Raw genomic sequence first — 25,181 nt, forward strand, 5'->3', positions numbered from 1 at the left:
TTAATGGTTTTCTCCAAATAAACTCCTTAAAAAATTATTTATACACAAACACATCATTGTATGCACAGTATTCATGAATTAGACAAAGTACAACAATTAGAAAAAATTCTGATAAAAGAAAAACAGAAGTACAACTTTTCATTTGCAGCTTGTAAAGATGGAGCACATCTGTTAAGCTTTTGGGCATTTTTCTTTTATTTGTAAGCATTTTAATATTACGTAAAATTAATAATAATAATAATATTAATCATGCAGCAAACTACATGTAGTAATAACATTATTCACCCGAGTGTCATCGTCCAAACCACTTCCTTACACACACAGAAGGTCTGTACTCCTCAGCATAGTTCAGCAAAACTACTGATGCATGCTGTCGTTTGATGTTTACAGCTCAGGACACTTATATTTATACTCTACTGTTTATATGGGAGACAGTTGGTATTAATAAACATGTGTGTATTGATCATTAGCCAATAATAATTAATAAATAATAATAATAGAGATGGCACGATACCACTTTTTAATGTCCGATACCGATTCCGATATCATACATTTGGATATCTGCCGATACTGATATGAATCCGATATAGCGTATTTTGTCATCAATAAAACTGTTTTTTATAAATATCTTGCTGCATTTTGTATAAGTTCATACTCAAGTTTGAAGCTATTCTGTTATACCTGTATGCAAAAAATACACTCCACCCAAAACATTTTATAGTTCAGCAACACTGATCAATCTAATAATTTTAAACCTACACCATCCTCCCTATTCTGGTATTTTAAAGAGTACTTATCTACCTAACTAATAGGGTTGCCAACTCCCAGCAAAAATATTAGGGAACCACCCCTGCCCTTAATCGATGTAATCAACTTTAATTTAATGCAAGTGTAAAACAAATGCACAGGAATCAATTATTTTTCTACTATAATTAAATAGATTCAACATCTTTCTTCAACAGAATTGCAGACTGCACAGATGGTACCTTCCCAAAGGAAAAAGTACTATAGCTTACTAGGGTGTATATTAGACTTATTAGTTACTATATACAATAATGGAGTTCTATACATTTAATCAGGTGACCAATTTTGTTGTAAGATTCAGATAATTATTTATTCAAAGTTTTTAAATGACATAACATAGAAAAATATTTATTTCCCCCCCCCTCATTTCCCTGTTAATGCCCAACCTGCCCCCCTGGCAAAACTTTGCTAGACCCACCCCTGCACAGTTACCAGCAGCCAGCTATGTAGAAAAGGATCCTGGTGTTATTTGTCTCTCAGAAACCGTTCATAACTTCCCTTCAACTCATTAATGTCACCTAAAAGTTAAACCTGTTTCTCCATCACCTGTTCAGCTCTGATGATATCCAAACTGACATCATGACCAGCAGCTTTTACAGCTGTGACTCCAGCAAACCGAAGCTGATACTAGAAAGTAATATTAAATACATTCTAACAACAGCTTATCACGCTTAAACGTGCCGCTGTTTATCCGCTGATCTCCTCTTTCTAGCGCAAAGTGGGCGATAAACAAACAAGAAAGACGGGACTTGGGCAGAAAAGCCGATCAGCTGATCATTGATCAGTTTCATGTTTGAAGTAATAACAGGAGAGGAAGGGGGAGTGAATGAGGGAAGTAGATGCAACTGCGCAGCAAAGACAGAATAACTCTATAAATCTATTTTTTTTAATTCTAGCTGAAGTACGTGACAAATCGCGCCCTTTTCACCTCAATATGGAACTCCGATGGCCAGTCCAGCGGTGGCTCAATACAGGGAGTGCAGAATTATTAGGCAAGTTGTATTTTTGAGGAATAATTGTATTATTGAACAACAACCATGTTTTCAATGAACCCAAAAAACTCATTAATATCAAAGCTGAATGTTTTTGGAAGTAGTTTTTAGTTTATTTTTAGTTTTAGCTATTTTAGGGGGATATCTGTGTGTGCAGGTGACTATTACTGTGCATAATTATTAGGCAACTTAACAAAAAACAAATATATACCCATTTCAATTATTTATTTTTACCAGTGAAACCAATATAACATCTCCACATTCACAAATATACATTTCTGACATTCAAAAACAAAACAAAAACAAATCAGTGACCAATATAGCCACCTTTCTTTGCAAGGACACTCAAAAGCCTGCCATCCATGGATTCTGTCAGTGTTTTGATCTGTTCACCATCAACATTGCGTGCAGCAGCAACCACAGCCTCCCAGACACTGTTCAGAGAGGTGTACTGTTTTCCCTCCTTGTAAATCTCACATTTGATGATGGACCACAGGTTCTCAATGGGGTTCAGATCAGGTGAACAAGGAGGCCATGTCATTAGTTTTTCTTCTTTTATACCCTTTCTTGCCAGCCACGCTGTGGAGTACTTGGACACATGTGATGGAGCATTGTCCTGCATGAAAATCATGTTTTTCTTGAAGGATGCAGACTTCTTCCTGTACCACTGCTTGAAGAAGGTGTCTTCCAGAAACTGGCAGTAGGACTGGGAGTTGAGCTTGACTCCATCCTCAACCCGAAAAGGCCCCACAAGCTCATCTTTGATGATACCAGCCCAAACCAGTACTCCACCTCCACCTTGCTGGCGTCTGAGTCGGACTGGAGCTCTCTGCCCTTTACCAATCCAGCCACGGGCCCATCCATCTGGCCCATCAAGACTCACTCTCATTTCATCAGTCCATAAAACCTTAGAAAAACCAGTCTTGAGATATTTCTTGGCCCAGTCTTGACGTTTCAGCTTGTGTGTCTTGTTCAGTGGTGGTCGTCTTTCAGCCTTTCTTACCTTGGCCATGTCTCTGAGTATTGCACACCTTGTGCTTTTGGGCACTCCAGTGATGTTGCAGCTCTGAAATATGGCCAAACTGGTGGCAAGTGGCATCTTGGCAGCTGCACGCTTGACTTTTCTCAGTTCATGGGCAGTTATTTTGTGCCTTGGTTTTTCCACATGCTTCTTGCGACCTTGTTGACTATTTTGAATGAAACGCTTGATTGTTCGATGATCATGCTTCAGAAGCTTTGCAATTTTGAGACTGCTGCATCCCTCTGCAAGATATCTCACTATTTTTGACTTTTCTGAGCCTGTCAAGTCCTTCTTTTGACCTATTTTGCCAAAGGAAAGGACGTTGCCTAATAATTATGCACACCTGATATAGGGTGTTGATGTCATTAGACCACACCCCTTCTCATTACAGAGATGCACATCACCTAATATGCTTAATTGGTAGTAGGCTTTCGAGCCTATACAGCTTGGAGTAAGACAACATGCATGAAGAGGATGATGTGGACAAAATACTCATTTGCCTAATAATTCTGCACTCCCTGTATATCAGTTGTTAAGCTTAACGTGTAAATACTATCCAAACATTCAGGGATGAGCTTACACACTTGCTTTACTTCTCTGGGACAGTTTTCGCCGAGATGAAATGCTGCGGTTAGGAAGCATGTAGCGAGCAATGTTCCCTCTAAGCTGCGCGCGTGCGCAATTGCGCACTGCTGGCACGGTCTCTGCGCACAGAAAATCTGCGTTGCGCACAAAAAAAATCTAACCTGAATTGAAATTAAAATTAATACTTTAACAATTCTGTCTTGCAGTGTTAGCCAGTAAGTGACTGGCTGCTCCCGTATGGGATTAGAACGATGCTACCTTATCCCATAGTCCAGCCAATGATGCGATTCACATTTGTATATATGCAGCTAATCAACGTCGACAGGCTGTGACAGCGTCGTTATGTGCCGAAAATAGTGTTTTAGCTAGCAAAGCAGCGTGGCTGATGTGGAATTTGATGCAGAACACCTGATTGTTCTGTAAATAGTTTGAAATGTTTATTTAAAAAAATGCCTTGGTTGCATTTTTAGGCAAACAGAGTACTTAAAAAACGCTGTTGTTTGCATAACTCAGTCACTTTTTTGAAGAAGTAACTGTATAATTGCCCAACATTGGTCATTATATACTGTATTTTGCAGACACAGAGTCACAGGACTTTCTCCCAGACCACAGACTCATACTCATAATACAAGTCAGAGCTTTATATAAAAAAATAAGTTGTGTTTTCAAAATTGGATTTCAAGTTATTTTTACTCCCAATAGTGTTAACTTACTACACAGGTCATGAACAAGATTTTTTTAAAATTTTCATTGTAAGTGGGCTAAAGCAGTAAGTAGTCAAACATAAATGTAAATGCTGTAATTTGATTATTTTAATAAACCATGTAACTTGGATGGATTCAATGCTGGCGTGACCACAGTGCACACGTCTGTTGTTATTCACAGGTGTCTAAGGCACCGCTCGGGGAGTTTATGTGAAAAATTAGAGGGAACATTGGTAGCGAGCCTCCAAAGGCTCCAACAGACCACCGACAGGTCTCGCAGACAACAGCCGCTCTATCACGTGACACATACTGCTCCGATGCGCCAAGCTGGGTTAAGCCAAGTAACGCATTTTGTGAGGTGATTTTGTGATACTTCAGATTGGATTACATTTTTTATTTCTCTCCGATATCCGATCCAGTAATTTAGGTCAGTACGTAATATCGCATCTCTAATAATAATAATTGTCAATCATTTATTTCTTGTGTGCACTTTAAGACTTTGTCCTGTAATTTTTTCCATATAAATGTGGGGACTGCCCTCTACAGGTCACGGACGGTGCAGGAGTCTTACTGTTCCCTCAGAATTAACTCATTGTCTTCTTGCATTTCACCAGATATTTACCAGATTATTTATGCTTCTTAATTATCAATTTGTCCAAAAGTGCAGAAAAAATAAACTACGCTAAAATGAAAAAGTAACAACTTCAAGACGATCATCCAGTACTAAATGTAACAACTGATAAAGTGACTCTGGACTGGGCTACACCCCCTTTCAGTCACCGTGGCCTCCTCAGCACCACCCCTTGTCAAAATGAATCTCACCAGGAGCCAAAGCTCCAGCCTACATATACAGCAGCTCTCCCCACTCCAAGAAACAGCAACTAAGTACCAAGTGAACTTACAGTGGTCTCTAATCTATTATTGAACAAGCCAACAGTGGAAAAAACATGTCAAATCACATTAACAGAATGAATCTGCTCTCAGACTGCTGACAATCAGCACAACCTCCACAGATCGTCCAAATGTCCCAGCCTTTATTCCACGTGTGGCACAAACCAGTCTGAACTGCATTCAAACCCAAGAGCGGAACAAACAATGTCATAACGTTCGTTATGATAATAACATAATAACATTAGGCTCTAATATTGTGATGCCTTGGAATCACAGACATGAATATTGTTGCATTTTGTCCCCGCAGGTAAAAGCTGGCTTTGATCCATATCAGCTTAAAAGGGAACTTTCTAGAATGAATAAGTCTGAGTGCAGTTCTCCAGGAGCAGTATGAATCTAAGGCTGGAGGATTTTCTTAGTTAGTACAGATGCTACACTTACTCCATGATGATACTTTACTATTACTCTGTACTTTTCAAAGTGAAATACATGGAGAATTGGAGCAAAATTGGATTTATTTGCAATGCCAATGCAGAAAGTTTCTATTTATACATTAAAAATTGAAAAGTTAGTGGATGGGTATGTGAACAACTCTAAAAGCATTAGAGCCACAGGAATTATATTAATGGGAAATAATATAATTCCTGTGGCTCTAATGCTTGGCTCTATTAGTGAACTTTTAATAAGATCCTCAGATGTTCTCATGTGGTCAAATAAGATAACAACAGCAGCAGAAAAAAGTATTATAAACAGATCATTTTAATGTTTCACATGCTGCATGTTAGAAATGAAAAAATAATTTTTCGTGAAGATCTTTGAGTGGATAATTAATTTAAACTTATATCTATATTTATTCATATTTGTCAGTGGTTGTCCTGTTACCATAGGCATGTATAAATTAAACTTCAGCTGCCTTTTGAATGCTTTATCTTTTCAACCACAAGTCAAGGTCAAAGGATCTGAGCTAGCAGCTGAGCTCAGAAATTCACCGTCCTGAAGGGAATTTCTTTCATGAGAGCGAGAAAGCCCGATAAAACAACTTGGAGAGCGACTCCTCAAGCACAACGTCACGTCTTCCCTCATTCCTTGGTGGTAAGAACTCAGGCGATGAATTTAACTGTTCTTCAACTGATCATTAACTCAACAGACTAGAAAACGTAGAGGGACTTTTACAGCATCCAATCAAAGATATAAAAAGTGAAGAGAAAGAAAAATGATCTGTTTTTCTGAACCAAACGGCTTCTAGTTCTTATTTTCTCATCTCCTTAAACTGTTTATCTCAAAAAGATGCACCTACTGAAACAAAAAAGGAAGTCACAGTGTGATTTATATGTTTAATATGGAAGCCTTGGACTTGGATGCAGACCACAGAACTGCATTTAAGTGAAAACTGCAAGGAAAAATATTCAACATTTCTTTTCACAGTAAAAATTAGTCAGTAAATAATAAAAATGTGAGCGTGAGAGGCCTGATATCAGAGTTTTCCAGGTGTTTGCTTTAGTATTCAGTTTGTGACCATTCAGATTATTAAACACATGTTGTTTGAGGTGCCAATAATTCACAACTCCAATCATGAATTTTCACCAATAAACAGTAATAATAAATGTCCTTGACTCACAGGCCAGCCCCTTCAGAGAGGCCACGCCTCCACTGTGATGATGTGCATGGTGTGTTCAAAGGTGCGGCTGCTTCTGAGCCAGGTGGGATCTCACCTTAGCTTTCTGTTCTCTACCACAGAAAAACAAAAGCTGATTGAGTGTGATTTCAATCAGATGAATACCACACGGTTTGTCTCTTAGAGGAGCTCAGCAAAAAACAAAGCTGCTTGGGTAATCTCTCATTAATTTCCTGTAGGATTAGTACTGAAGCGACGTATGGCACCGGAGGCCTTTGTAAGACGTGTCAAACTCTGAGAGCAGCAGACACGTTTGTCTGAAACAGCTGAGAGGTGTCAGAGGAAGGTGTGAGTGCAGATGAGAGGACGCTGCATAATGGTTCCTAAGCCTATGAAGACGAATTCAGTAAATCAGATGGATGAGGCTCGCTAGGACCTGCGAACAGGAGCATTTACATCCTTCACGAGGGTCAGATTCTACAAACCTCTGTTTTTCCCACGAACCTGGTTCTGTCAGAGGTTTCTTCCTGTTAAAAGGGAGTTTTTCCTTCCCACTGTTGCAATGCTCACTCATACAGGGTTGCTTGATTGTTAGGGCTTTCCCCAACACTGTGTGAGCTTTACCTTATCCAGACCCTTGAGGTGATTCCTGTTATGAATTGGCGCGATATGAATTTAAATTTCTAGAAGTGTCTTTGGATATACATTTATATACTTTTTCCAATTCTTCACAGAAAGGAGAAACAAGTGGAAGACCACCTGCCTCAGTAACTGTTTAACTTATTTAATTAGTAAAAATTTAAATTTGATCAATCCTCTAATCTTTGCTCTTTGCTTCTCTTTTACTCTCACACTGTGTGATGGAGACTGTCAGTCACTCAGGACCTGAAATCCAATACATCATTAATAGGAAATGTGAATTTTACAATGCAGGAAAATTAAACATATGCTTGGGGAACAAATATCTATGTGTGTGTGTGTGTGTGTGTGTGTGTGTGTGTGTGTGTGAGTGAGAGATGTGTTGATGTAAAACCAGTTTGCTGCTGCAGCCCCTGCTTGCAAAACACCTGCTTCCATGGCTCTTAGTTAAAAATACCTTCTACATATTTGCTGTGTTTCTGCTTTATAACTTTAAGCTGTATCAAATTGAAATCAATAACGATTGATTTCAGAGTGATGCGGTCATCCTCTGGAGAGCTCAAAAGAGCTCATACTTGAATCATCACCAGTAATCTCCAGAAGCAGACGGCATGCAGAGTGATGGTTATAGGACAAAATAAAAAAATAATTCTTCTATCAGAAGTAAAGAGGAACAAACTTTTTGCTCATGGGTTTTTTCTTATGTACTGTGTGTCACATATTATTTCTCATGGTAAAATAAATTAAGGGACTGCTGCTGCAGAAATAATGAGATTCATTCACCTATTGGCTGATCCAAATAGTATTAAGCCTCCAGCTCCAACCTGCTGCTTCTTTACAGACGGAGAGTCCAGAAAAGACAGATGAAGAAAGAAGTCAGAGAGGGGTGAAACAGACAGATGCACACTTTTAGTGAAGTGATCACATAATTAACCTTCTCCAAAGGTCCAGCTTTGGCTCACTTTTTAGTCATAAAATGCTTTTTCGTGCTGATTTCTCTGCCTCTGACAGCCAGCCTCCTTCCTTCTGGCTCTGATGTACTCCTGCGTTGTGCTGAGAGAGTCTGATGTTGCCCAAGACGTAAAAAAAAAAAAAAAAGCCCGTGACAATCACGTCATGTGACATCCTTCCAGGTGAAAATAGCTTCTGTTGAGAGACGAGATGAACCGAGTGTTGAGCCTCGAAGCTAAAATTAAGCCCAGAGCATATTTTTACACACTTCAGTTCAAAGTTTCCCACGTCTTGACCTTAATGGCCCTGACACACCAACACAGTTGGCCTTCGGGCACCAACCAGCGCCTGCAGTTTCTGCAGTGGGTCTGCCAAGGTTCACTCTTGTCGACTCTTATAAACAGCATGAATTGGCTGATTAAGCGTGTTAAAAACACCTACAGATTCACTTACTGCTCTCAGTTTTTACTTATTTTTCCCTTGGCCTTTAGGCTTACATAGTGAAACACAGCAAAACATCATGCAAGCTGCAACTTTTAATGAAACATTTTAGATAGTTATTTAACAACATAGACTATTTATGGCATCTTTTAATGAACTTAGAAAAGGAGACAGCCGACACACAGGAGCGAGGTGGACCCAACACGTGTAACAGGCAGGTCTCAAACTTTGTTCAGTTACAAATCAGAGTGCGAAAAATGTGTTTCTACCATAGACTGTCTAGTCTCTAGTCTCGCTCTGCACCTGCACAGGTAATGCATAAAAGCAGATGCATGCTAACGAGAGCATGTGTACTAACAAACTGATAAACAACTCGAAAGCCATGCACCGAGATCACTGACTCCAACAGTGGTGGAGGTGAACCCTTTTTTTACTAATTTAAGGAGTCGCCCTCTAGTGGCCATTTAAGGAAGTACAATTCTAGCATTCAGGTTGCTGCTTGGTTGTAACCGCACCTCAAGTCCCAGATTCATCATCCTGCAGGCTGGCATCACTCAGAACTTCAGAAATATCCTAACATCACAAGGCAAATAAGATTAGCGAGTTTCTGAGAGGAATATTTCTCCTCATGCTGTAAACAGTAACGGACCCACCTATGCTCCCAACACTTCACTGGGTTTAGACCAACGCGTCAGATTTCAGCTTGTTTATCAGTCTGCATTTGCTGATACAGCCATTACTGGAGGATGTGTGGGTACTGTATCAGTGCTAGTTTACTGAGGTCAGAGGTCACATCTTATCACCAGATAAATGGAGACAATAGAGCAGAACTGACAGCGAACTGAACAATTTTGTGTTTTCTCAACAGCTTACATCTGTTTGGCTTTGAGACGGTGCTCATCAATATCACATATCTCTCACACTGCTGAGCAGAGTGTTTTTGACAGATACACATTTTGTTATCTTTGCTTGATATGAGTGAACTATGCGTGCGAGTGGGTGTGAAATAAAATCACACACACACACACACACACTCAGAGGTCCGCTCTCACAGAATCCTGTGCACATGTAAATGATGGAGATGCGTGACAGCGTCTGTAACACAGCAGTGTCCGTCTGTTCGCTTCACAGATCTGTTTGACTGTAACTCAGTTTCTTTGAGGCTGTCATGGTCTGTTTGGATTTTCAGTCTTTGTTTTCACATCTCTTCCTTAGTTTGTGTGCTTCCAGAGCTCTAGCTACAAGTTGTTTAAAAACATTAGAGAAACTTTTCATTTGAAGACACACAGTTCATCACTCAGCCAACTAAATCTTGTCGTTTTCCAGGTGTTTTAACAAAAACATTTTTCCTCGTGCTCTTCATGATTAAGAGTCCAGCTCATCTGAGCTGAACACCCCCTCCTTTCTTTCCTCACAGCTCAGGTGCGAGTCAGCCAACAACCATGTAATAAAATAATCTGTAGCACAGTTGATGCCATTTCTGCAGTGAAGAGAAGCCAACTCTCTACACCTGTCAGGGAATGCAGGACACTCCAGAGATGGTGGGCTATCGGTCTGAGGATTCGGGAGATATGAACCAGGGCGATATGAAACCTCCCAGAGCATCTGCTGACTCACCGCTCACATGTTCCTGTGCAGCTGACGAGAGAGAGCAGAGCAAGGCACTAACAACGCCAGTGCTAAAGGTTCGGCATCTCCTGAATTGAGGCATACTAAAAATGACAAAGCATCTCGGAAGACTCCGTCTGCCAAATGGCTTATTAGATTATTTCCATTTATTCAAAAATCTTTTTTCCTGCTCAGGAAGTGAAAATAATGAAGTTTTAAATAACAGTGTAAAAGCTGGGACTATTAACATTTTGAATGTCTGTAAATATTATTTACATATATTTAGATACAGGAGTCTTTGCAGTAATCATAATTACTCAATTTGTATAGCACTAACTGACTTGAGGAGTGAATGTGTATGAAAAGCTGAGTGTTTTATCACGTGGATATCCGTATGTGTGTGCGTTGCTTACTTGGGGAACACCTGCTGGGAAACCTTGTGTCCTGCCATCCACGTGGCTGTTACTTTGCAACAATGCTTAGGTAGGTGGTACATGTCAGAACATGTACACCCTTTCATGGAAACGGTGCTTCCTGATGGCTGTGGCCTCTTTCAGCAGGATGATGCACCCTGCCACAGCAGCAACAATGGTTTGAAGAGCACAACAACAAGTTTGAGGTGTTGACTTGACCTGCTCTTGACCTCCCAATTCAATCGAGCATCTGTAGGATCTGCTGGACAAACAAGTCCGATCCATGAAGGCCAAACCTCATAGCGGACAGGACTTAAAAGATCACCACACAGCATGCATTGAGGGCTCTGGTGGGGTCCATGCCTTGATGGGTCAGGGCTGTTCTGACAGCAAATGTTCACAGCAGTTCACTGTATGAAAACCTATAGAGTCCCAGAGGAGGATGCTTGAAGATGTCCCTGCTGGAGACTTCATTGTCCTGCTGGAGAACTTCAGTGCTCATTTAGGCAATTAAACTGAGACCTCAGCTGGTGGGAGGGACAGCCTGCTGGAACTGTTTTTTTGTTGGACTTAACCACATGAAAAACTCCATATTTGTACACTCATATTTATGTTGTTTGAAACAGAATGTTAAAATTCAGTGCAAAGCACAAGCAAAAACATTAAGAAAAGCTTTCCTGCAGCACATTAACTGTTTTTATCTTGTTTTGTGCCTCTGTAGATTAATATCTGATTTTGTTAGAAAGCTAAAAAATGTTTGACCACTTACTCCCTTGCACTGTTGTCTAAAGGACCTTTTATACTCACTGAATTGGTCATGTCATATGCAAGCGATATCTCCAGAGCTTCATACCTTTTACACCAGCACTGAGGGTGCAGGTACTTGCTGCAGTATTCTTCTGAACGATAGGTGTCGCCATTCAGAGAAGTGCTCCACGTCAGTGCTGTGCAGGAGAAGAAGAAATCAAACCTGCAAAATAAACTGTTTTTTTCCTCTCTGCATATGTGGGGATCTCGGAGCTTCTGTACTGATATAACATGAAAACCTGCACAGTCGTGCCCTTGTATGTTCAAACCTGTGGCACCAGCAGATGTGAAGACTTTTATACATGCAGCAGCGTTCACAACGCCAAGAACAGCAACTCTAACGGACCCATAAGCTCTCAGACAGCATATGCATTTCAAGGTTGATATTATCTGTGGATCAATACATTCTTAAGCCACACAAAAGCAAGTGTGTCACAATGCACTCTGATAATCATCAGAGTTGATCTTCCATCGCCCCAGGAGAGGGCATGCTTGTTTTTCTAATGTGTGTGTGTGTGGTTGTACAGTATGTGTCTGAGGTTGTGTGACGCAAAGTGTGGAATGATGTACTCTTCTCTAAGCTGATGCTTGTGTTTGTGTGTGACTGCTGCATAAACCCTCCCTGCAGATACAAGCATGTGTATAAATATTAAACACCTGAATCGCATCTCTGATGTCATTGGTTATTCAGTCTACAGGTTTATTGTGAATGTTTGTTTTTGATTTACAAACTGAAATGATCATTGCTGGAGGTAAAATATATAATATCTGCTAAAAAGAAAAGGAGGACTTAGGAAGGACGGTCGGTAAGTGTGTGCGTGTATGTGAAAGCTGCATCTCTTGCTGTATATTGACTTGTCTTGCAGCATCAGCATCCTAAAACAGAACATTAGAGGGTCCTCATGCTCCCATTTCTTCTTGTTACTCATGCTGTTTGGGGTTGAATTTGTTTAAAGAGTCATGTTCTGGGAGCATTCCTAACTATTGGTCACACTACATATTAGGGGTGCAACGATATTCGTATCGATATTGAACCGTTCGATACAGTGCTTTCGGTTCGGTACGCATATGTATTAAACAATACAACATTTGTAACTTATTTTATCAACTTTCCTTCTGACGATGCTGTCTGTGTGGAGCGCTCAGTGAATCTGCGTTCGACTACTCAGTGGATCTGCGCTCGACAGTGCAGCCTAGGCGGAGTAGTCGAACGCAGATCCACTGAGCGCTCCACACAGACAGCATAGTCAGAAGGAAGAGCGCAGGGCAAGCTAGCGAGACAGAAGTTAAGCTCTCCTTGCAACATGGCAAATTGAACCTCTCCCACCCTCATTCAGATCTGGCGTTTAGAATTATTTTGGTTTTCATGTGACGTATGACCCTGAAGGTAAGCGCGTCATGGACTAAAGTAAAACCGTATGTTGGATGTGCCACGCAATGCTCAATTACATGGGTGGGAGCTAGTGTGTTAGCGCAGTTAGCTCGTTAACGTGTTGGCCGTCTAGCCCCATGCACGGGGCTATCAGGGGTAGCTCGTTAACGGAGATTTGCCGTGTTGTGGCGTTAAGGTCATTTTAACGAGGTTAACCTGAAAGCACTAGTGGGAACACAACGAATATGACTGCACATTTACGCCGACATCATCCTAGTGCAAAGACAAAAACAACAAGCATGCATGCTACAAACTTTACCCGAGTCATTTAGACAGCCGTTAGCACATGAGTCTCCTTATGGGGACCTGATATGTTTAATATGCTGCTGAGAATATAGCCCAGAAGAAGCGGATAGTATAGCTTTTATTTTGGAAAGAGACATTTCTCTGTAATAAACTCTTTTCCAAAGATGAGTGATTCCTCAATCAGATACAGGGCTCCAAAAATCGCTAGTCCTGGGGCTAGCGATTTTTCCAGTCGGGCTACCAAAATCTATCTCTGCCCTGCCCGTCCGGCTATTGTAGGAAGGAAAAATATATGTCAATGCTTTTGCATTCTTTCGGAAATGTAGCTGGGTAATTATGTCATTGGCATCGGTGAGCCACTGTCAATATGTGACATATTGAAATCGCGTTTGAATTTGCGCTTGTTTTTTTGCTTTCACTTTGCAATCGCGTGAACTGTGTATAGAGAGCGACAGTACTGATTGGTGAGTGATGATAATTTGTGCACCAATTCCTCTGACATCGTCTTATCAATCGCTAGCTTACTATGCAAACATGACAAGTGAAATCTCCCGCAGCAAGCTTAAACATGTAAGAGGTTGATCGCGCAGAGAATCGCTGAGCTTATGTGAGTGCGTGTGTAAAAGCAGCAGGATATATATTTTAGTTCTGCTGAGCCAAATAAGACAGGTCAGGGTGAAGAAGTGACAGCCAAAGAAAAGCTTACCACAAAACGGAAAAGTTATGACAAATCAGACTATAAGGCAAAAAGAAAGTGCAGCTTTATGGTTTCATGGACAAAATAATTTCTGTGGCTGCAATATGACGAGCTAAATAACCAGGGGTGCACATAAGTGGTCCGCAGGTGCGCATTCTGTCACGGCGACGGATGGCCGGTACTGAATAGGACTCAGGTGCAGAAACCCAGAGCGGAGACAGTAGATGATTTAACAGTTTATTACGGTTAAGTGCAAGGGGGGAAAAAAGGGAAACGTGGCAAAGACGAGACAGGGCATCAGCCTTGGCGTTCTTGGAACCTGGACGGAAAGAGATGGCAAACTTGAAGCGATCAAAGAACAGAGACCAACGGGCCTGGCGGGCGTTTAGACGCTTAGCTGTTTTGAGGTAAGTAAGGTTTTTATGATCTGTGAAGATGGTGAATGGGTGTTCAGCTCCTTCCAATAGGTGACGCCACTCTTCCAGGGCTAACTTAATAGCCAGCAACTCTCTGTCTCCTACATCATAGTTGCGTTCAGCTGACGAGAGTCGACGTGAAAAAAAGGCACATGGGTGTAACTTGGCCTTGGAACCTGAATGCTGTGAAAGGACCGCTCCGACGCCGACGTCGGACGCGTCTACCTCTAGAACAAATGGCTTGGAGTGATCTGGGTGACACAATACTGGAGCTGAAGTAAATAGGCGCTTGAGCCTACTGAATGCTACCTCAGCTTCAGGTGTCCAGATGAACTGTCTTTTGGTGGATGTGAGTGTAGTGAGAGGAGTGGCTACCTGGCTGTAGTTGCGAATAAACCTCCGGTAGAAATTGGCAAAGCCGAGGAAACGTTGTAGGTGCTTGCGTGACGTGGGCGTGGGCCACTCCAGGATCGTGCGGATCTTGGCTGGATCAGTCTTCACCTGCCCTCCTGCGAGTATATAGCCAAGAAAAGTGACAGATTGTGCATGAAACTCACATTTCTCGGCTTTGACGTAAAGTCGGTTTTCCAGGAGGCGTTGGAGGACTGCTCGGACGTGGACATGGTGTTCCTGGGGGGTCTTGGAGAAAATGAGTATGTCATCAAGATAAACAAAGACAAACTGGTTCAGGAAATCACGGAGCACGTCGTTGACCAGGTTCTGAAAGACAGCGGGGGCATTGGTTAACCCAAACGGCATGACCAAATACTCAAAATGACCTAGGGGCGTATTAAAAGCCGTTTTCCATTCGTCCCCCTCCCTGATGCGGACAAGGTGGTAGGCATTGCGGAGATCCAGTTTGGTGAATACGGTGACTTCATGGAGGGGTTCGAAGGCTGAGCTGATAAGGGGTAAAGGATATTTGTTTTTAATGGTGATGTCGTTTAACCCTCTGTAGTCTATGCATGGACGGAGTGATTTATCCTTCTTTTCCACAAAAAAGAAGCCGGCGGCCACTGGAGAGGAGGATGGGCGGATGATACCTGCAGCTAATGACTCGTGGATGTACTTTTCCATGGACTCTCTTTCTGGTCTGGAGATGTTGAATAGCCGGCTAGAGGGAAGCGGAGCACCAGGTAGAAGGTCGATAGCGCAGTCATAAGGCCTGTGGGGTGGTAAGGACGACGCTTTGTCTTTACTGAAAACTTCCTGGAGGTCATGGTACTCAGGTGGGACGAGTGTGAGGTCAACCGGATCAACGCCCGAGGTGTTAGTGTCAGGGGCACCCGGCGGTAGGGCAGACTTGAGGCAGTGGGCTAGACAAAAAGGGCTCCAACTAGTGATTTTACTTCCAGACCAGTCTATATGAGGGTTGTGTTTCTGTAGCCAGGGGTAGCCTAGGATGAGTGGTGAATCAGGAGAAGAGAAGGTGAATAAGGTAATGGCTTCATGGTGGTTTCCAGAGGTGACGAGGGTTACGGGGCCAGCCTGATGGGTTATCTGAGAGAATATTTGATCGTTTAATGCGGTAACAGGGATGGGAGGATCGAGAGTCTTGAGTGGCAAATGAAGGCGTCTAGCGAGAGCTAAATCTATTAAATTTTGCTCTGCTCCGGAATCAACGAGAGCATGGAGGGGGTGAGAAACCTTATTTAGACACAGGGTGACTGGTAGAATTAACCGGGGTTTGGAACTGAAAGAGGATCCGCCCACCTGTATCCCCGAAATTACCGGCGGGCGGAGCCTTTTGGCCGAACCGAACACTGCGCTAACCTATGCTCCACTGAGCCACAGTAAAAACACGCGCCCGACCGAAGCCGTTGTTCTCGCTCCTCTGGTGTGAGACGAGAGCGGCCGATTAGCATAGGCTCCGGAGTGGCGTCCGTTTCCACGGAAACGGGAGCGGATGTTGACACCGGACGTGACGGTGGAGGAAGTGAAAACGTACGAGGCGCAGGTTTACGATGTTTCTGGTTCTTTTCTGCCTCCCTTTCCCTCAGGCGGTTATCTATCCGAAGGGAAAGGGAGACCAAGTCTTCAAAGGATTCGGGCTCATCGCGGGAAGCGAGCTGGTCTTTGAGCTCGTCGTTTAAGGCGCGACGGAACACTCCCCGAAGGGCATGATCGGGCCAATTGGCCTCGGCGGCTGCGGTACGGAAGTCGATAATGAACTCAGCGACACTCCGGCTCCCCTGTTGCAACCCGAGCAACCTTTCATCAGAACTACCCTCCGATACTGGGTGAGTAAAGGTCTTTTTAAACTCGCACAGAAAATCATCAAACGAGCAGGTTGGGAGCGGGTGAGCCGACAGGTACGCCTCGGCCCATAACAGCGCCTTGCCCTGTAGCTTAGCCACCAGATATGCTACCCGAGCTGATTCGCTAGTAAATGAACGGGGTGAATGCGTGAACGCGAGAGAACATTTCAGTAGAAAGGCCGTACAGCGGCCCCGCTCCCCAGAGTACGGCTCGGGTTCTGGGAATGCAGCATCGCGAAACACGGAGCCCGAAGGGGTCGGAGCTGGGGAAGACTGGGGAGGTTCTGCCACGGGCGCAGGGGACGCGGAGGATGGGCCTGGAGGAGGGGAAAGAGCCGACTGAATCTCCTGCAGGGAAGCTAAGATCCTAGCCTGGGTCTCGCCTATGGCTTGACACCGGGTGTCGAGAACCTGCAACGCTTGCTCATGAGCCCCTAAAATGGCTCCCTGCTTGGAGACTGCTGCACGTACTGGGTCTGCTGAGTCCATTTGTTGGCCAGTTCGTACTGTCACGGCGACGGATGGCCGGTACTGAATAGGACTCAGGTGCAGAAACCCAGAGCGGAGACAGTAGATGATTTAACAGTTTATTACGGTTAAGTGCAAGGGGGAAAAAAAAGGGAAACGTGGCAAAGACAGAAAATGACGAGACGTGGAGCCTTGGTGTGGCGTGCCCAGGGGAACGTGGCTAGGGCGAGGGAACGAGGCCTGAGAAGTGGAACGGAGCTGAGTGGGGAACAGTCACACTGAGGGGAGAGGATATAGGAGTTAGGCAGGTAGTGAAGGCAGCTCAGAAGTGGCCAGTATAAGAGCAGCAATTCTTACTTGCAGTTAGGGACCTGGAGTGTTTGAGAGGGGGATGATGAAGATCCAGGGGAGGCTGAGTGGCGTGGAAAGGCTGACCTGAGATCCGGGGCTCCAGATGGAGTGTGATGGCAGGAGGGCAGGCAGGTGAGGCACAGAGGGATTTCCAAAATGATCACTAGGTATCCCGAGTCCGGAGGTGGAGTGAGCCAGGGTGGGTACAGCAACTGTAGTACAAAAGAGTCTTTGTTAGTAAGATAAATCACAGCGAGAATTTGAAACACAAGACCTGTTACCAACATGGGTTGATGACGAACTGGCAGTGAGTGAACATCGATGTGTGGTTTAAATCCCTCTGGCTTGATAGCCTGCAATAGGCTCCAGGTGTGCAGGAGCTGGAGTTGGCCCTGCCCAGGGGCGGATCCCAGGTCAGTTCAGGAGCCTAATGGAAACTCCAGCCACCCACCGTAGACCATGACAGTACCCCCCCCTCAAGGGACGCCACCCGGCGGCCGACCGGTCCCCAGCCCGCGACGTGACCTGAAAAAATCAGAGACAAGAGCAGGATCAAGGATAAACGAGCGAGGAACCCAGGCACGTTCCTCAGGCCCATACCCCTCCCAGTCCACCAAAAACTGGCGACCCCGACCACGGCGACGGACGTCAATGATCCGCTGAACCGTATAGGCCGGATGACCATCGATGAGCCGGGCGGGCGGAGGGGGGTCGGAAGGCGGGCACAGCACACTGGACAGCACAGGCCTGACTTGGGAAACATGAAAAACCGGGTGAATCCGCAGACTGGGAGGAAGCTCGAGCTTCACAGCAGAGGGCGAGATGACCGAGTGGATGACATACAGCCCAATAAACCGAGGAGCCAGCTTGCGGGAGGAAACTTTAAGGGGAACATCCTTAGCCGACAGCCACACCTTCTGCCCTGGAGCATACCGAGGAGCTGGCGACCGTAGACGATCTGCATAGCGGCAGTGGCGGGCAGCAGCTTTCTTCAGTGCCTCCTGGGTCCGAGTCCAGACGCGGCGGCAGCGCTGGAGATGGTGCTGGACGGAAGGCACAGCCAAATCAGCCTCTTCCTCAGGGAAGAGGGGAGGCTGATAGCCCAGGGACGCTTCAAATGGAGAGAGACCAGTGGATGCGGAAACATGAGAATTGTGCGCATACTCCACCCATGGGAGATGTGCTGACCAGGTAGCCGGGTTATGGGAAACCATGCAGCGGAGCATGGACTCCAGCTCTTGGTTGAGCCTCTCAGTCTGCCCGTTGGTTTGAGGGTGGTAACCAGAACTGAGGTTGGCTCGAGCACCCAGGGCAGAGCAGAAAGATTTCCAAACCTGGGATGTAAACTGAGGTCCCCTGTCAGAAGTGACCTCGGCAGGCGTGGAGTTTGAAGACGTGGTCAACCATCAGTCTTGCAGTTTCCGTGGCAGTGGGTAGTTTCTCCAGGGCAACGAAGTGAGCTGCTTTTGAAAACCTGTCGATCACAGAGAGTATCACTGTTTTACCTGCTGACCTAGGCAGTCCAGTGACAAAGTCCAGGGAAATGTGGGACCAAGGACGAGAAGGTACGGCTAGAGGTTGTAGAAGACCGGATGGTCGCTGATTTCGGGTCTTGTTCCTGGCGCACACGTCACAGGCAGAGACGTAGTCCCGCACATCATGTTCCAGAGTTGCCCACCAGAAGTGACGACGTAGTAGTGCGATGGTGCGGCCGATTCCAGGATGGCAGGAAAACCGGGAGGTATGAGCCCACTTAATTACAGCCGAACGGGTTGCTGTGGGAATGAAGCGGCGGCCCGGAGGACCTGTGCCAGGGTCTGGTTCATCCAGTAAAGCACGCTGGATGGATTCCTCTATGTCCCAGGATAAAAACGCTACGCGGCAGGAGGCAGGAAGCACAGGAGCTGGTTCGGTGGGTTCAGCGTCTGGGTCGTAAAGACGAGACAGGGCATCAGCCTTGGCGTTCTTGGAACCTGGACGGAAAGAGATGGCAAACTTGAAGCGATCAAAGAACAGAGACCAACGGGCCTGGCGGGCGTTTAGACGCTTAGCTGTTTTGAGGTAAGTAAGGTTTTTATGATCTGTGAAGATGGTGAATGGGTGTTCAGCTCCTTCCAATAGGTGACGCCACTCTTCCAGGGCTAACTTAATAGCCAGCAACTCTCTGTCTCCTACATCATAGTTGCGTTCAGCTGACGAGAGTCGACGTGAAAAAAAGGCACATGGGTGTAACTTGGCCTTGGAACCTGAATGCTGTGAAAGGACCGCTCCGACGCCGACGTCGGACGCGTCTACCTCTAGAACAAATGGCTTGGAGTGATCTGGGTGACACAATACTGGAGCTGAAGTAAATAGGCGCTTGAGCCTACTGAATGCTACCTCAGCTTCAGGTGTCCAGATGAACTGTCTTTTGGTGGATGTGAGTGTAGTGAGAGGAGTGGCTACCTGGCTGTAGTTGCGAATAAACCTCCGGTAGAAATTGGCAAAGCCGAGGAAACGTTGTAGGTGCTTGCGTGACGTGGGCGTGGGCCACTCCAGGATCGTGCGGATCTTGGCTGGATCAGTCTTCACCTGCCCTCCTGCGAGTATATAGCCAAGAAAAGTGACAGATTGTGCATGAAACTCACATTTCTCGGCTTTGACGTAAAGTCGGTTTTCCAGGAGGCGTTGGAGGACTGCTCGGACGTGGACATGGTGTTCCTGGGGGGTCTTGGAGAAAATGAGTATGTCATCAAGATAAACAAAGACAAACTGGTTCAGGAAATCACGGAGCACGTCGTTGACCAGGTTCTGAAAGACAGCGGGGGCATTGGTTAACCCAAACGGCATGACCAAATACTCAAAATGACCTAGGGGCGTATTAAAAGCCGTTTTCCATTCGTCCCCCTCCCTGATGCGGACAAGGTGGTAGGCATTGCGGAGATCCAGTTTGGTGAATACGGTGACTTCATGGAGGGGTTCGAAGGCTGAGCTGATAAGGGGTAAAGGATATTTGTTTTTAATGGTGATGTCGTTTAACCCTCTGTAGTCTATGCATGGACGGAGTGATTTATCCTTCTTTTCCACAAAAAAGAAGCCGGCGGCCACTGGAGAGGAGGATGGGCGGATGATACCTGCAGCTAATGACTCGTGGATGTACTTTTCCATGGACTCTCTTTCTGGTCTGGAGATGTTGAATAGCCGGCTAGAGGGAAGCGGAGCACCAGGTAGAAGGTCGATAGCGCAGTCATAAGGCCTGTGGGGTGGTAAGGACGACGCTTTGTCTTTACTGAAAACTTCCTGGAGGTCATGGTACTCAGGTGGGACGAGTGTGAGGTCAACCGGATCAACGCCCGAGGTGTTAGTGTCAGGGGCACCCGGCGGTAGGGCAGACTTGAGGCAGTGGGCTAGACAAAAAGGGCTCCAACTAGTGATTTTACTTCCAGACCAGTCTATATGAGGGTTGTGTTTCTGTAGCCAGGGGTAGCCTAGGATGAGTGGTGAATCAGGAGAAGAGAAGGTGAATAAGGTAATGGCTTCATGGTGGTTTCCAGAGGTGACGAGGGTTACGGGGCCAGCCTGATGGGTTATCTGAGAGAATATTTGATCGTTTAATGCGGTAACAGGGATGGGAGGATCGAGAGTCTTGAGTGGCAAATGAAGGCGTCTAGCGAGAGCTAAATCTATTAAATTTTGCTCTGCTCCGGAATCAACGAGAGCATGGAGGGGGTGAGAAACCTTATTTAGACACAGGGTGACTGGTAGAATTAACCGGGGTTTGGAACTGAAAGAGGATCCGCCCACCTGTATCCCCGAAATTACCGGCGGGCGGAGCCTTTTGGCCGAACCGAACACTGCGCTAACCTATGCTCCACTGAGCCACAGTAAAAACACGCGCCCGACCGAAGCCGTTGTTCTCGCTCCTCTGGTGTGAGACGAGAGCGGCCGATTAGCATAGGCTCCGGAGTGGCGTCCGTTTCCACGGAAACGGGAGCGGATGTTGACACCGGACGTGACGGTGGAGGAAGTGAAAACGTACGAGGCGCAGGTTTACGATGTTTCTGGTTCTTTTCTGCCTCCCTTTCCCTCAGGCGATTATCTATCCGAAGGGAAAGGGAGACCAAGTCTTCAAAGGATTCGGGCTCATCGCGGGAAGCGAGCTGGTCTTTGAGCTCGTCGTTTAAGGCGCGACGGAACACTCCCCGAAGGGCATGATCGGGCCAATTGGCCTCGGCGGCTGCGGTACGGAAGTCGATAATGAACTCAGCGACACTCCGGCTCCCCTGTTGCAACCCGAGCAACCTTTCATCAGAACTACCCTCCGATACTGGGTGAGTAAAGGTCTTTTTAAACTCGCACAGAAAATCATCAAACGAGCAGGTTGGGAGCGGGTGAGCCGACAGGTACGCCTCGGCCCATAACAGCGCCTTGCCCTGTAGCTTAGCCACCAGATATGCTACCCGAGCTGATTCGCTAGTAAATGAACGGGGTGAATGCGTGAACGCGAGAGAACATTTCAGTAGAAAGGCCGTACAGCGGCCCTGCTCCCCAGAGTACGGCTCGGGTTCTGGGAATGCAGCATCGCGAAACACGGAGCCCGAAGGGGTCGGAGCTGGGGAAGACTGGGGAGGTTCTGCCACGGGCGCAGGGGACGCGGAGGATGGGCCTGGAGGAGGGGAAAGAGCCGACTGAATCTCCTGCAGGGAAGCTAAGATCCTAGCCTGGGTCTCGCCTATGGCTTGACACCGGGTGTCGAGAACCTGCAACGCTTGCTCATGAGCCCCTAAAATGGCTCCCTGCTTGGAGACTGCTGCACGTACTGGGTCTGCTGAGTCCATTTGTTGGCCAGTTCGTACTGTCACGGCGACGGATGGCCGGTACTGAATAGGACTCAGGTGCAGAAACCCAGAGCGGAGACAGTAGATGATTTAACAGTTTATTACGGTTAAGTGCAAGGGGGGAAAAAAAAGGGAAACGTGGCAAAGACAGAAAATGACGAGACGTGGAGCCTTGGTGTGGCGTGCCCAGGGGAACGTGGCTAGGGCGAGGGAACGAGGCCTGAGAAGTGGAACGGAGCTGAGTGGGGAACAGTCACACTGAGGGGAGAGGATATAGGAGTTAGGCAGGTAGTGAAGGCAGCTCAGAAGTGGCCAGTATAAGAGCAGCAATTCTTACTTGCAGTTAGGGACCTGGAGTGTTTGAGAGGGGGATGATGAAGATCCAGGGGAGGCTGAGTGGCGTGGAAAGGCTGACCTGAGATCCGGGGCTCCAGATGGAGTGTGATGGCAGGAGGGCAGGCAGGTGAGGCACAGAGGGATTTCCAAAATGATCACTAGGTATCCCGAGTCCGGAGGTGGAGTGAGCCAGGGTGGGTACAGCAACTGTAGTACAAAAGAGTCTTTGTTAGTAAGATAAATCACAGCGAGAATTTGAAACACAAGACCTGTTACCAACATGGGTTGATGACGAACTGGCAGTGAGTGAACATCGATGTGTGGTTTAAATCCCTCTGGCTTGATAGCCTGCAATAGGCTCCAGGTGTGCGGGAGCTGGAGTTGGCCCTGCCCAGGGGCGGATCCCAGGTCAGTTCAGGAGCCTAATGGAAACTCCAGCCACCCACCGTAGACCATGACACATTCGCTGTCAAAATAAAAAACACGCACAAGGGTTAGGGTTAAATTTAAAAACTGTACTTTTGAGTTAAAATATATATTTATAATTTTAATAAATGACAAATTAAAAAGGCACGAACATTTTATTTTGTATCGAAAAAATATCGAACCGTGACACCAAAGTATCGAACCGAACCGTGAATTTTGTGTATCGTTGCACCCCTACTGTCATGGTTCTCAAGATCTGGAGAGGTCGTGGTGTGTGTATTTTTTGTCTTAACCTCTCCCACCAGGACGGAACTGGACCTTGGTTCCCCGCCTCTGAACCCACCCTGAACACACACCTGTGGCTCATTCACACTGATCCTGGCAGACTACTTAAGATGGCAAGAGAGGCTGCTTCCTCGCTGGATCGTCACACTACCAAGTGTCAGTGTAGCTTAGCCTATGAAAGTGTTCCTTTGATCCCCTAGAGTTTCCTCCTGACTTTGTTTTTTTTTCCTCTGTGTACAGGCCTTCTAGACTCCCTGCCCGTCTTCCCTGCCGTCTGGATTTCTGTGGATGTGTGTGAGTGAGCGTGAGCTTCTTAGTGTGGACATTTTTGAGTTACGGATCAACTGGAAGAAGAGCGTGTGTGTACCCCCGTCTTGGACCTTCCCTTCGGACCCCGCCCTACTCCCTGGAGCCCCGTGTTATCTGTTCCACTGTAAATATGTATATATTCTCACTTGGTGTCACATTGCAAATAAACCCTCACCTTCTCTCTAAACTTCAGAGTCCTGCGAGTGAGTCCTCTGCCTACTAATCTGTGACACCTACTACATATGTGAGGGCACATACTTATAACTTGTGGAAAACTGCCATGTAGGGCCTTTAGCAGCCTGTCTGAATAAGCCAGGAGGAAGTGATGTATTGAGGAGAGTACGTGCACGCGCTGTTGGGAACGAGCGGGGTGCGGTTCGGAGCGCGTGCGTGCCTTACAGCCGAAGACACCAGGAAAGTCCCGCGGTCAGAACTAACCCGAACAAAGAGTAACCGGGATGTTAGTGGGGCAGCGGACGGGACCGCAGTGAGTCTATGCGGAGTTTCCTTCCATGTGTGGAATCCGACTCCAGTTACAGCGGACCTCCGGGCGCGGCGCTGGGGTGTAGTGTCGATGGAGATAGCGTGAGTAGGGGAGCTAAGCGAGAGCTAAGGCTAGCAGCCGTTCCCTTCTAACTTACCTCAGTTTCCCATCACTATAGGTAGAATTTGACTGTAGAGCACGTATAGAAAGCGAGGCAGCACGGCCGGCTGCCTGGCAAAGGACTAGCGTGTTTCCGGGAGGGGAGTTGGACGGCTTTGCTTCGCACTGCCCGGGGACTGCCGGAGCTCCGATACATTCCGCGGACCCGACGTTTAGGACTTCAGGAGTCGGCGGTGTTTGGATTACCCTGCCACTCAGACGACGTTCTGGTTGTTCACCCTGCTCCAGCTGGCCGTATGTGAGAGCATTGCTCTTTTCTAACCCGTTGGTTTTTCACGCCCCGTTTCTCGGGAGGCGAAGGTACAGTTCTGTGTTCTTTGTTTCTTTGTATTTTTGAGAACCTGAGACTGGATGTTCTGCTCCAGCTGTGGAATTTCTGGACAACCTAACAGACTGGAACTCTGGTTCACGACAGCTACCCCTAGAACTGTTTATTGGTTCCACATACCAGAGACAATTCACTGGATCGAACTGTAAAGACTGGAACTATTTTTTTTTGTGTGTTTGGGCATTGCAAGTAATGTGATGAAACTGTGTTAACCATTCTAGATAAGAGAATTTCTGTGTTAACCTTAATTGTTCTTCTTTATTGTGATCTTTGCGCCCTTTTCCTGTGACTAGTGTGGTTTGGGCGGGGTCGAGAACTCACAACATTGGGTCACACCGGCCTGTTTGATTTATTTTATTTTATTTCTTTTATTTCTTTAGTCTTGGGGAGTTTCCTTGCTGTCGCCCTTTACTCTCCAGGGCCCTGCTAACATTGATAATCAGTCTTGGTTCATGAGGGCCATCCGAACAAATAAAAGGGGCCACGTTGTTTAAAAGTCATTGTTGTATGCTTCTGTCCAACCCAGGTTGCCTTGGAGTAGGGGCACCCGAGTTGTCTGGTTAGGTACAGAAAAAACGGAGGTAAGCGAGGCTGTGTTAATATTCAGCGCGCCGGGCACTGTTATTTTCGCAGGTCTGGTCCCCGGAGCCCTTCTTCTGTGCCTGTAGCAGCCAGAT

General features: G+C 46.0%; 2 long non-coding RNA genes across 2 annotated transcripts; both read right to left on the minus strand.

The window, feature by feature from the left end:
• Nucleotides 1-17,049: 17,049 nt before the first annotated feature.
• LOC146717078 (uncharacterized) lies at nucleotides 17,050-17,800 on the minus strand. The gene is made up of 3 exons (XR_014921822.1): nucleotides 17,625-17,800; nucleotides 17,346-17,551; nucleotides 17,050-17,266 (listed from the first exon to the last, which is right to left on the minus strand). It is a non-coding gene; the product is annotated as an uncharacterized LOC146717078 (long non-coding RNA).
• Nucleotides 17,801-22,281: 4,481 nt separating this feature from the next.
• LOC146717079 (uncharacterized) lies at nucleotides 22,282-22,850 on the minus strand. Its single transcript, XR_014921825.1, has 3 exons — nucleotides 22,773-22,850; nucleotides 22,494-22,699; nucleotides 22,282-22,414 (listed from the first exon to the last, which is right to left on the minus strand). It is a non-coding gene; the product is annotated as an uncharacterized LOC146717079 (long non-coding RNA).
• Between the last annotated feature and the right edge of the window lie 2,331 nt (nucleotides 22,851-25,181).

Source organism: Copadichromis virginalis, linkage group LG2 (genome assembly GCF_057382275.1).
Source record: "Copadichromis virginalis isolate Kocher_CV1m ecotype Utaka linkage group LG2, C_Virginalis_male_GT1.1, whole genome shotgun sequence".
NCBI classification, from domain to species: Eukaryota; Metazoa; Chordata; class Actinopteri; order Cichliformes; family Cichlidae; genus Copadichromis; species Copadichromis virginalis.